This window comes from Salvelinus fontinalis, chromosome 25 (genome assembly GCF_029448725.1).
Source record: "Salvelinus fontinalis isolate EN_2023a chromosome 25, ASM2944872v1, whole genome shotgun sequence".
Taxonomy (NCBI): Eukaryota; Metazoa; Chordata; class Actinopteri; order Salmoniformes; family Salmonidae; genus Salvelinus; species Salvelinus fontinalis.
Window position 1 is genome coordinate 37,064,671 of NC_074689.1, and position 11,129 is coordinate 37,075,799.

At 47.8% G+C, this 11,129-nt stretch overlaps 1 protein-coding gene across 1 annotated transcript in view; it reads left to right on the forward strand.

Annotated features, from left to right (window-relative positions):
- Positions 1–201: 201 nt before the first annotated feature.
- LOC129823252 (nuclear receptor coactivator 2-like) overlaps positions 202–11,129 on the forward strand; it is a gene marked incomplete in the record, with an annotated part of 177,467 nt that continues 166,539 nt past the window's right edge. Inside the window, 1 exon segment of the mRNA XM_055882158.1 lies at positions 202–582.

The window sequence follows — 11,129 nt, forward strand, 5'->3', positions numbered from 1 at the left end:
TAGAAAAACTTGAAGGAGAAAAAAAAAAAAAAAGCAGCAATATTACGGTTTGTCCCTCTTGAGATGCCGTGGCAGCAATTATCCAATATACACTTCCTCAAAATAGTCTGAATTAATCGAAGATATATTTTGATGTTTTTGGAGAGGGGTTAGTCGTTTACATCTTTAAGATGTTTGGTGAAGTATTTCTCAAGTGAAAAGATTTGTTTGAAAACTAGTCGTCTGGTTGAATGACAAACACTACATTGAATAATTCCTGCTGTTGACCAATCACAGATAAAGGGGCGTAGACTTCGGCTACTGAACTTCGACCTGCCTTAAGAGGGGGGGGGGGGGAAATGCTGATGCTCGAACAGCCGGAAAAACGCTGCCGAACGCCAAAACGAACATAAAACGTCACAATGTTGTCATAATAAATGCGTAAACTGTTTAGACTGGGAAGCTTACGGGAAGCTTACGGGAAGCTTACGGGAAGCTGACGGGAAGCTGACGGGAAGCTGACGGGAAGCTGACGGGAAACTTACGGGAAGCTGACGGGAAGCTGACGGGAAGCTTACGGGAAGCTTAAGAGTGAAAGCAAACGTACGTAAGAGGAAGTATCCTACTGAAATGATGCAGATCTATTTAGCAGGGTGTGGGCAACGCAGCCTAGGCAGAGAGGTGTGTGTGTGTGTGTGTGTGTGTGTGTGTTCTCAGATGCCTTCCAACTGAGCCCACAGTGGAATGTAGTCAAGTGATGTAACAGGACTGTCTCCCCTTCTGACCTCAGGAAACACGGTCAACACACACACTGAAACAAGTAGGATGAGGTCAAATAATAATAAAATAAGTATGTCGACTTGTTTTTCAAAAAAACACATCAGTCATGCCGTCTGCCGTCTGTGTGAGGTCCCTACTAGTACAATACACTATGGTGCACATTGGCAGAATCCCACCACCCTGCTACACACCACCGACATCATGCCACCAAGGTCTCAGTCACACCAATCAGAGGGAAAGGGATAGGTGCTGAGTTCTCACCCAGAGATATGGGGTCAAGAACAGTGGTCTGTAACCGAAGTGTTCGAGGAGGACTTCCTTTTTGCGCTTTCCGTGTTAAAACAGGCTTTGTGGCAAGACACTACGGCTTCTAAGGTACCATTCAGATTACTACTGTTCATGGGAGGGTGATACTTGTGTGTCTCTCTCTGTCTCTCAATTGAATTCAAGGGGCTTTATTGGCATGGGAAACATGTGTTAACATTGCCAAAGCAAGTGAGGTAGACAATACACAAAAGTGTAACAAACAATACAAATTAACAGTAAACATTACACATACAGAAGTTTCAAAACAAAGACATTACAAATGTCATATTATATATATACAGTGTTGTAGCAATGTACTAATAGTTAAAGTACACAAGGGAAAATAAATAACCATAAATATGGGTTGTATTTACAATGGTGTTTGTTCTTCACTGGTTGCCCTTTTCTTGTGGCAACAGGTCACAAATCTTGCTGCTGTGATGGCACACTGTGGAATTTCACCCAGTAGATATGGGAGTTTATCAAAATTGGATTTGTTTTCTAATTCTTTGTGGATCTGTGTAATCTGAGGGAAATATGTGTCTCTAATATGGTCATACATTGGGCAGGAGGTTAGGAAGTGCAGCTCAGTTTCCACCTCATTTTGTGGGCAGTGTGCACATAGCCTGTCTGGATTTTGATAATTAGCGGGCATTGGCCTAATTCTGCTCTTCATGCATTATTTGGTGTTTTACGTTGTACACAGAGGATATTTTTGCAGAATTCTGACAATTTGGTGTTTGTCTAATTTTGTAAATTATTGGTTGGTGAGCGGACCCCAGACCTCACAACCATAAAGGGCAATGAGTTATTTAACTGTTTAAAGGACTGTTCCTCTGTCCAGGACCCATAGTGTCTCTAATACAGCCAAGACCCATAGTGTCTCTAATACAGCCAGGACCCATAGTGTCTCTAATACAGCCAGGACCCATAGTGTCTCTAATACAGCCAGGACCCATAGTGTCTCTAATACAGCCAGGACCCATAGTGTCTCTAATACAGCCAGGACCCATAGTGTCTCTAATACAGCCAGGACCCATAGTGTCTCTAATACAGCCAGGACCCATAGTGTCTCTAATACAGCCAGGACCCATAGTGTCTCTAATACAGCCAGGACCCATAGTGTCTCTAATACAGCCAGGACCCATAGTGTCTCTAATACAGCCAGGACTGTTCCTCTGTCCAGGATCCATAGTGTCTCTAATACAGCCAGGACCCATAGTGTCTCTAATACAGCCAGGACCCATAGTGTCTCTAATACAGCCAGGTCTGTTCCTCTGTCCAGGACCCATAGTGTCTCTAATACAGCCAGGACTGTTCCTTTGTCCAGGACCCATAGTGTCTCTAATACAGCCAGGACTGTTCCTCTGTCCAGGACCCATAGTGTCTCTAATACAGCCAGGACCGTTCCTCTGACCAGGACCCATAGTGTCTCTAATACAGCCAGGACTCTTAGTGTCTCTAATACAGCCAGGACTGTTCCTCTGTCCAGGACCCATAGTGTCTCTAATACAGCCAGGACCCATAGTGTCTCTAATACAGCCAGGACCGTTCCTCTGTCCAGGACCCATAGTGTCTCTAATACAGCCAGGACCCATAGTGTCTCTAATACAGCCAGGACTGTTCCTCTGACCAGGACCCATAGTGTCTCTAATACAGCCAGGACTGTTCCTCTGTCCAGGACCCATAGTGTCTCTAATACAGCCAGGACCCATAGTGTCTCTAATACAGCCAGGACCCATAGTGTCTCTAATACAGCCAGGACCCATAGTGTCTCTAATACAGCCAGGACCCATAGTGTCTCTAATACAGCCAGGACCCATAGTGTCTCTAATACAGCCAGGACTGTTCCTCTGTCCAGGACCCATAGTGTCTCTAATACAGCCAGGACCCATAGTGTCTCTAATACAGCCAGGACCCATAGTGTCTCTAATACAGCCAGGACCCATAGTGTCTCTAATACAGCCAGGACCCATAGTGTCTCTAATACAGCCAGGACCCATAGTGTCTCTAATACAGCCAGGACCCATAGTGTCTCTAATACAGCCAGGACCCATAGTGTCTCTAATACAGCCAGGACCCATAGTGTCTCTAATACAGCCAGGACTGTTCCTCTGTCCAGGACCCATAGTGTCTCTAATACAGCCAGGACCCATAGTGTCTCTAATACAGCCAGGACCCATAGTGTCTCTAATACAGCCAGGACCCATAGTGTCTCTAATACAGCCAGGACCCATAGTGTCTCTAATACAGCCAGGACCCATAGTGTCTCTAATACAGCCAGGACTGTTCCTCTGTCCAGGACCCATAGTGTCTCTAATACAGCCAGGACCCATAGTGTCTCTAATACAGCCAGGACCCATAGTGTCTCTAATACAGCCAGGACCCATACTGTCTCTAATACAGCCAGGTCTGTTCCTCTGTCCAGGACCCATAGTGTCTCTAATACAGCCAGGACTGTTCCTCTGACCAGGACCCATAGTGTCTCTAATACAGCCAGGACTGTTCCTCTGTCCAGGACCCATAGTGTCTCTAATACAGCCAGGACTGTTCCTCTGACCAGGACCCATAGTGTCTCTAATACAGCCAGGACCGTTCCTCTGACCAGGACCCATAGTGTCTCTAATACAGCCAGGACTCATAGTGTCTCTAATACAGCCAGGACTGTTCCTCTGTCCAGGACCCATAGTGTCTCTAATACAGCCAGGTCCCATAGTGTCTCTAATACAGCCAGGACTGTTCCTCTGTCCAGGACCCATAGGGTCTCTAATACAGCCAGGACCCATAGTGTCTCTAATACAGCCAGGACTGTTCCTCTGTCCAGGACCCATAGTGTCTCTAATACAGCCAGGACCCATAGTGTCTCTAATACAGCCAGGACCCATAGTGTCTCTAATACAGCCAGGACCCATAGTGTCTCTAATACAGCCAGGTCTCATAGGGTCTCTAATACAGCCAGGACCCATAGGGTCTCTAATACAGCCAGGACCCATAGTGTCTCTAATACAGCCAGGACCCATAGTGTCTCTAATACAGCCAGGACCCATAGTGTCTCTAATACAGCCAGGACCCATAGTGTCTCTAATACAGCCAGGTCCCATAGTGTCTCTAATACAGCCAGGACCGTTCCTCTGTAGATGAGACCATGGATGTGTCCCAAAGTACACCATTTCCCCATAGCTGTATGGGCCCTGGTCAGAGGAACAGTCACACACAGTCACACACAGGCAGACAGTCACACACAGTCACACACAGTCAGGCAGTCACACACAGTCACACACACACACAGTCACACACAGTCAAGTGTGGTGTGAAATGAAAATGTGTTTTTAATATACCAACTCCCCTTGAGACAACCTGGGAGAGTGGGGACAGTTCATATCCCATCTCCCCTTGAGACAACCTGGGAGAGTGGGGACAGTTCATATCCCATCTCCCCTTGAGACAACCTGGGACAGTTCATATCCCATCTCCCCTTGAGACAACCTGGGAGAGTGGGGACAGTTCATATCCCATCTCTCCTTGAGACAACCTGGGAGAGTGGGGACAGTTCATATCCCATCTCCCCTTGAGACAACCTGGGAGAGTGGGGACAGTTCATATCCCATCTCCCCTTGAGACAACCTGGGACAGTGGGAACAGTTCATATCCCATCTCCCCTTGAGACAACCTGGGAGAGTGGGGACAGTTCATATCCCGTCTCCCCTTGAGACAACCTGGGACAGTTCATATCCCGTCTCCCCTTGAGACAACCTGGGACAGTTCATATCCCCTCTCCCCTTGAGACAACCTGGGACAGTTCATATCCCGTCTCCCCTTGAGACAACCTGGGACAGTTCATATCCCGTCTCCCCTTGAGACAACCTGGGACAGTTCATATCCCATCTCCCCTTGAGACAACCTGGGACAGTTCATATCCCATCTCCCCTTGAGACAACCTGGGACAGTGGGGACAGTTCATATCCCGTCTCCCCTTGAGACAACCTGGGACAGTGGGGACAGTTCATATCCCATCTCCCCTTGAGACAATCTGGGACAGTGGGGACAGTTCATATCCCATCTCCCCTTGAGACAATCTGGGACAGTGGGGACAGTTCATATCCCATCTCCCCTTGAGACAACCTGGGAGAGTGGGGACAGTTCATATCCCGTCTCCCCTTGAGACAATCTGGGACAGTTCATATCCCATCTCCCCTTGAGACAATCTGGGACAGTTCATATCCCGTCTCCCCTTGAGACAACCTGGGACAGTTCATATCCCATCTCCCCTTGAGACAACCTGGGACAGTTCATATCCCATCTCCCCTTGAGACAACCTGGGAGAGTGGGGACAGTTCATATCCCATCTCCCCTTGAGACAACCTGGGACAGTTCATATCCCATCTCCCCTTGAGACAACCTGGGACAGTGGGGACAGTTCATATCCCGTCTCCCCTTGAGACAACCTGGGAGAGTGGGGACAGTTCATATCCCATCTCCCCTTGAGACAACCTGGGACAGTGGGGACAGTTCATATCCCGTCTCCCCTTGAGACAACCTGGGAGAGTGGGGACAGTTCATATCCCATCTCCCCTTGAGACAACCTGGGACAGTGGGGACAGTTCATATCCCATCTCCCCTTGAGACAACCTGGGACAGTGGGGACAGTTCATATCCCATCTCCCCTTGAGACAACCTGGGACAGTTCATATCCCGTCTCCCCTTGAGACAACCTGGGACAGTTCATATCCCGTCTCCCCTTGAGACAACCTGGGACAGTGGGGACAGTTCATATCCCATCTCCCCTTGAGACAACCTGGGACAGTTCATATCCCATCTCCCCTTGAGACAATCTGGGACAGTGGGGACAGTTCATATCCCATCTCCCCTTGAGACAACCTGGGACAGTGGGGACAGTTCATATCCCATCTCCCCTTGAGACAACCTGGGACAGTGGGGACAGTTCATATCCCGTCTCCCCAGGGCAAGGGATCAGACATTGATGGCAACCCTTGAGCAATTGGGGTTAAGTGCTTTGTGTGTGTACTCTATCTGTGTTCTGTGTGTCTCAGGAGCAGACAGCACTAGCTTGGTGGGAGCCACTCAGTCTGGTGTGCTCAGAATGCAGGGACAACTCTCGAACCCATACAGGGACAACTCTCGAACCCATACAGGGACAACTCTAGAACCCATACAGGGACAACTCTAGAACCCATACAGGGACAACTCTAGAACCCATACAGGGACAACTCTAGAACCCATACAGGGACAACTCTAGAACCCATACAGGGACAATTCTAGAACCCGTACAGGGACAACTCTAGAACCCATACAGGGACAACTCTAGAACCCGTACAGGGACAACTCTAGAACCCGTACAGGGACAACTCTAGAACCCGTACAGGGACAACTCTGGAACCCGTACAGGGACAACTCTGGAACCCATACAGGGACAACTCTGGAACCCATACAGGGACAACTCTAGAACCCATACAGGGACAACTCTAGAACCCATACAGGGACAACTCTAGAACACAGCCACAACACAGTCATACAACAACACACAGCCACAACACAGCCACAACACAGTCATAGAACATCAACACGGCCACACCACAGCCATACAACATCAACACAGCCACAACACAGCCATACAACATCAACACAGCCACAACACAGCCACAACACAGCCACAACACAGCCACAACACAGCCACAACACAGTCATAGAACATCAACACAGTCACAACACAGTCACAACACAGTCACAACACAGCCACAACGCAGCCACAACACAGCCACAACACAGCCACAACACAGTCACAACACAGTCACAACACAGCCATAGAACATCAACACAGCCACAACACAGTCACAACACAGTCACAACACAGTCACAACACAGCCACAACACAGCCACAACACAGCCACAACACAGCCACAACACAGTCACAACACAGCCACAACACAGCCACAACACAGCCACAACACAGCCACAACACAGCCACAACACAGTCACAACACAGCCACAACACAGCCACAACACAGCCACAACACAGCCACAACACAGTCATAGAACATCAACACAGCCACAACACAGTCAGTCATTCAACATCCCTTTGTAGTGCACTACTTTGGACCAGGGTCCGTATGTAGGAAATAGGGTGTCATTTGAGACAAACACTAAAGTCTGCCAGGGGGGCATGTGCCAGCATAGCATGCCTGTAATCCTGTGGGTTAGTGGGCTTCAGGTTTACAGAGTCACACCCATTCACCTTGGAGCTCCACTAGCCTGTAAGATGCCTGCGTTCATCCACAGGAACTATGAGACGCTGGTGAGATAGAAGGGGGACACGTTTACCCTGAAGTCTTGCTCTCATGAGATCCTTCTAGAAAAATAGGGTTTACTGTAATCCCAAATAGCACCCTATTCCCTATATAGTGCACTATGGGTTTTGGTCAAGAGTAGATAGGGCTCTGGTCTAAAGTAGTGCACTAGATAGAGAATAGGCTGCCATAGGGCTCTGGTCTAAAGTAGTGCACTACATAGGGAATAGGGTGCCATAGGGCTCTGGTCTAAAGTAGTGCACTATATATAGGGAATAGGGTGCCATAGGGCTCTGGTCTAAAGTAGTGCACTAGATAGGGAATAGGGTGCCATAGGGCTCTGGTCTAAAGTAGCGCACTACATAGGTAATAGGGTGCCATAGGGCTCTGGTCTAAAGTAGCGCACTACATAGGGAATAGGGTGCCCTGTGTGTCGCAGTATTCTACACTGTAAGATTGTTTTGCTGGGTTTTTATTGAACAATGTTGCAGCCAATGGCTTCTTCTGTTCCATGTGGGGAGCCAAAGGGGAGAGAGGAATGGAATGACATTTTTTAAATTTATTTAGCCTTTTATTTAACTAGGCAAGTCAGTTTAGAACAAATTCTTATTTACAATGACGGCCTACCCCCGACCAAAACCCGGACGACGCTGGGCCAATTGTGTGCCATCCTATAGGACTCCCAATCGCGGCCGGTTGTGATACATTCTGGAATCGAACCAGGGTCTGTAGTGATGCCTCTAGCACTGAGATGCAGTGCCACTTGGGAGAGAGGGAGGGAGGGAGAGAGGGAGAGAGTGTCACGGGTTAGTTGGGCCTCTCTTTCGCTCCTATCCTTTCCCCTCCGTCTCTCTCCCCCTCCCTCTATCTCCCTTTCCTCTCCCCTCCTCATACCTTCTTAATTTTCAGCTCAATATTGTCCTGGGTGGAGGGAGGTGGCGGGAGGAGCAACGGGGAGCGCCAAGTCACAGAGACTTGTTGGTTCTGTTTTGGGTCCATGTCAGATAGGAAGAATTTAAAACAGTATTGATTTGGACCTGAGAGGAGAGAGGTTGTGTCCCAAATGGGAACCCTATTTAAAATGTTGGTGTACTACTTTTGACCATGGCCAATAACCAGGGTGCCCATGAACCCTCTGCGCCCAGAGTCAGGAGGACTCTTTTACCCCCAAACCAGATGCTCTATTGGCTGTCTGGCCTGAAGATATTAACTCCGAGGTTTGTCTCTCCCCTTATATAGTGCACTACTTTGACCTGAGAACTATGGGAATATGGTGCCACTTGGGGCACACCCTGGGTGAGGAGAGGGGACTATACAGTATAAAGGTATGTCGGCGTAGGGAGACGGTATACAGGAGACGGAGACATAAAGATGCACCTTTCAAACCAAGACATTTCCACCAACGTTTTCTGCCTTTTCTTTATATCCGGGGCGGCAGATAGTCTAGTGGTTAGAGTGTAGAGGTGGCAGATAGCCTAGTGGTTAGAGTGTAGAGGTGGCAGATAGCCTAGTGGTTAGAGTGTAGAGGTGGCAGATAGCCTAGTGGTTAGAGTGTAGAGGTGGCAGGTAGCCTAGTGGTTAAAGTGTAGAGGTGGCAGATAGCCTAGTGGTTAAAGTGTAGAGGTGGCAGATAGCCTAGTGGTTAGAGTGTAGAGGTGGCAGGTAGCCTAGTGGTTAAAGTGTAGAGGTGGCAGGTAGCCTAGTGGTTAAAGTGTAGAGGTGGCAGGTAGCCTAGTGGTTAGAGTGTAGAGGTGACAGGTAGCCTAGTGGTTAGAGTGTAGAGGTGGCAGGTAGCCTAGTGGTTAGAGTGTAGAGGTGGCAGGTAGCCTAGTGGTTAGAGTGTAGAGGTGACAGGTAGCCTAGTGGTTAGAGTGTAGAGGTGGCAGGTAGCCTAGTGGTTAGAGTGTAGAGGTGGCAGGTAGCCTAGTGGTTAGAGTGTAGAGGAGGCAGGTAGCCTAGTGGTTAGAGTGTAGGGGCGGCAGGTAGCCTAGTGGTTAGAGTGTAGAGGCGGCAGGTAGCCTAGTGGTTAGAGTGTAGAGGCGGCAGGTAGCCTAGTGGTTAGAGTGTAGAGGCGGCAGGTAGCCTAGTGGTTAGAGTGTAGAGGTGGCAGGTAGCATAGTGGTTAGAGTGTAGAGGTGGCAGGTAGCCTAGTGGTTAGAGTGTAGAGGCGACAGGTAGCCTAGTGGTTAGAGTGTAGAGGTGGCAGGTAGCATAGTGGTTAGAGTGTAGAGGTACAGGTAGCCTAGTGGCTCCCTAACAACGTGGAGTGAAGGTAAAACCCTGCTCCACAACGTGGAGTGAAGGTAAAACCCTGCTCCACAACGTGGAGTGAAGGTAAAACCCTGCTCCCTAACAATGTGGAGTGAAGGTAAAACCCTGCTCCCTAACAACGTGGAGTGAAGGTAAAACCCTGCTCCCTAACAACGTGGAGTGAAGGTAAAACCCTGCTCCCTAACAACCTGGAGTGAAGGTAAAACCCTGCTCCCTAACAACGTGGAGTGAAGGTAAAACCCTGCTCCCTAGCAACGTGGAGTGAAGGTAAAACCCTGCTCCCTAGCAACGTGGAGTGATGGAAAGAAAGCAATGAGATCAAAACATCACAGGTTTGCCTCGGGCTCTGTTTCAAAATATGTTTTTGTATAACAGCAATTCCACATGTTGCTGTGACTTAAGTTATAATATAACATTATTTGTGTTCTGTTGTTTCATTTTATACTATAAAATGTGTTGACTATGATCATAGTAGCCCAAGTGTGTGTTACCTGTTTTAATGAACTAAAGTATCTATTGATTTCATTAGCATGATGCATCCATGTAGCATATAGGCCTGTGACATCATTCAACTGTAAATATTCCATTCTGTTCTTTTGAAAATATATTTGATTTAGTCTTATGTTGTTTCTTAACTGGCTAAAATGGATAAAAAATTGTTTCTTTGTGATGGTTCATATTCAATGGATTGAATCAAAGAGTCATCCACCCACGACTACTCTCTATAGAACAAGTTGCCGCCATGTGTACGGGAAATAGAAAAGGCTTATCCAGGCAAGAATGTGGTAAAGATGAGACTGTATGAAATGGATTCTAAAAAAACATTCCTGATAACCTCTTATCTTCAATCGGATTTGCTAAGTATCTAGCGTTGGATAATTAAAAACAACATATTTTCCCACTGATTCTTCTCCTCTTTGTCCTGCTACCTAGCTGGCTGGAGACACTCAGGGTGCGTTTCACAGGTTTATTGTCTGTGTCCTAAGCTGGCTACGTTTCTGAAGGCTCTCCCTCTAGCTTTAGTTAACCAGACTAACATTGAAGACAGCAGGGTGCATCTCAATAGTCTTGAGTGGCTTCCTGTCCTTCCTCTTCACTCCTCCTTCCTCTTCACTGACCTGAAATTGAAAGTAGCATAATTTCTAATGGCAGTGGTGATGAAGGAAAGGAGACACCCCTATTCTATAGATACTACACCACTTTGGACTCATGTAACTACAGACTGGATGTAAGGATGCCTGATGACTCCTGTAACTAGAGACTGGATGTAAGGATGCCTGATGACTCCTGTAACTACAGACTGGATGTAAGGATGCCTGATGACTCCTGTAGCTACAGACTGGATGTAAGGATGCCTGATGACTCCTGTAGCTACAGACTGGATGTAAGGATGCCTGATGACTCATGTAACTACAGACTGGATGTAAGGATGCCTGATGACTCCTGTAGCTACAGACTGGATGTAAGGATGCCTGATGACTCATGTAA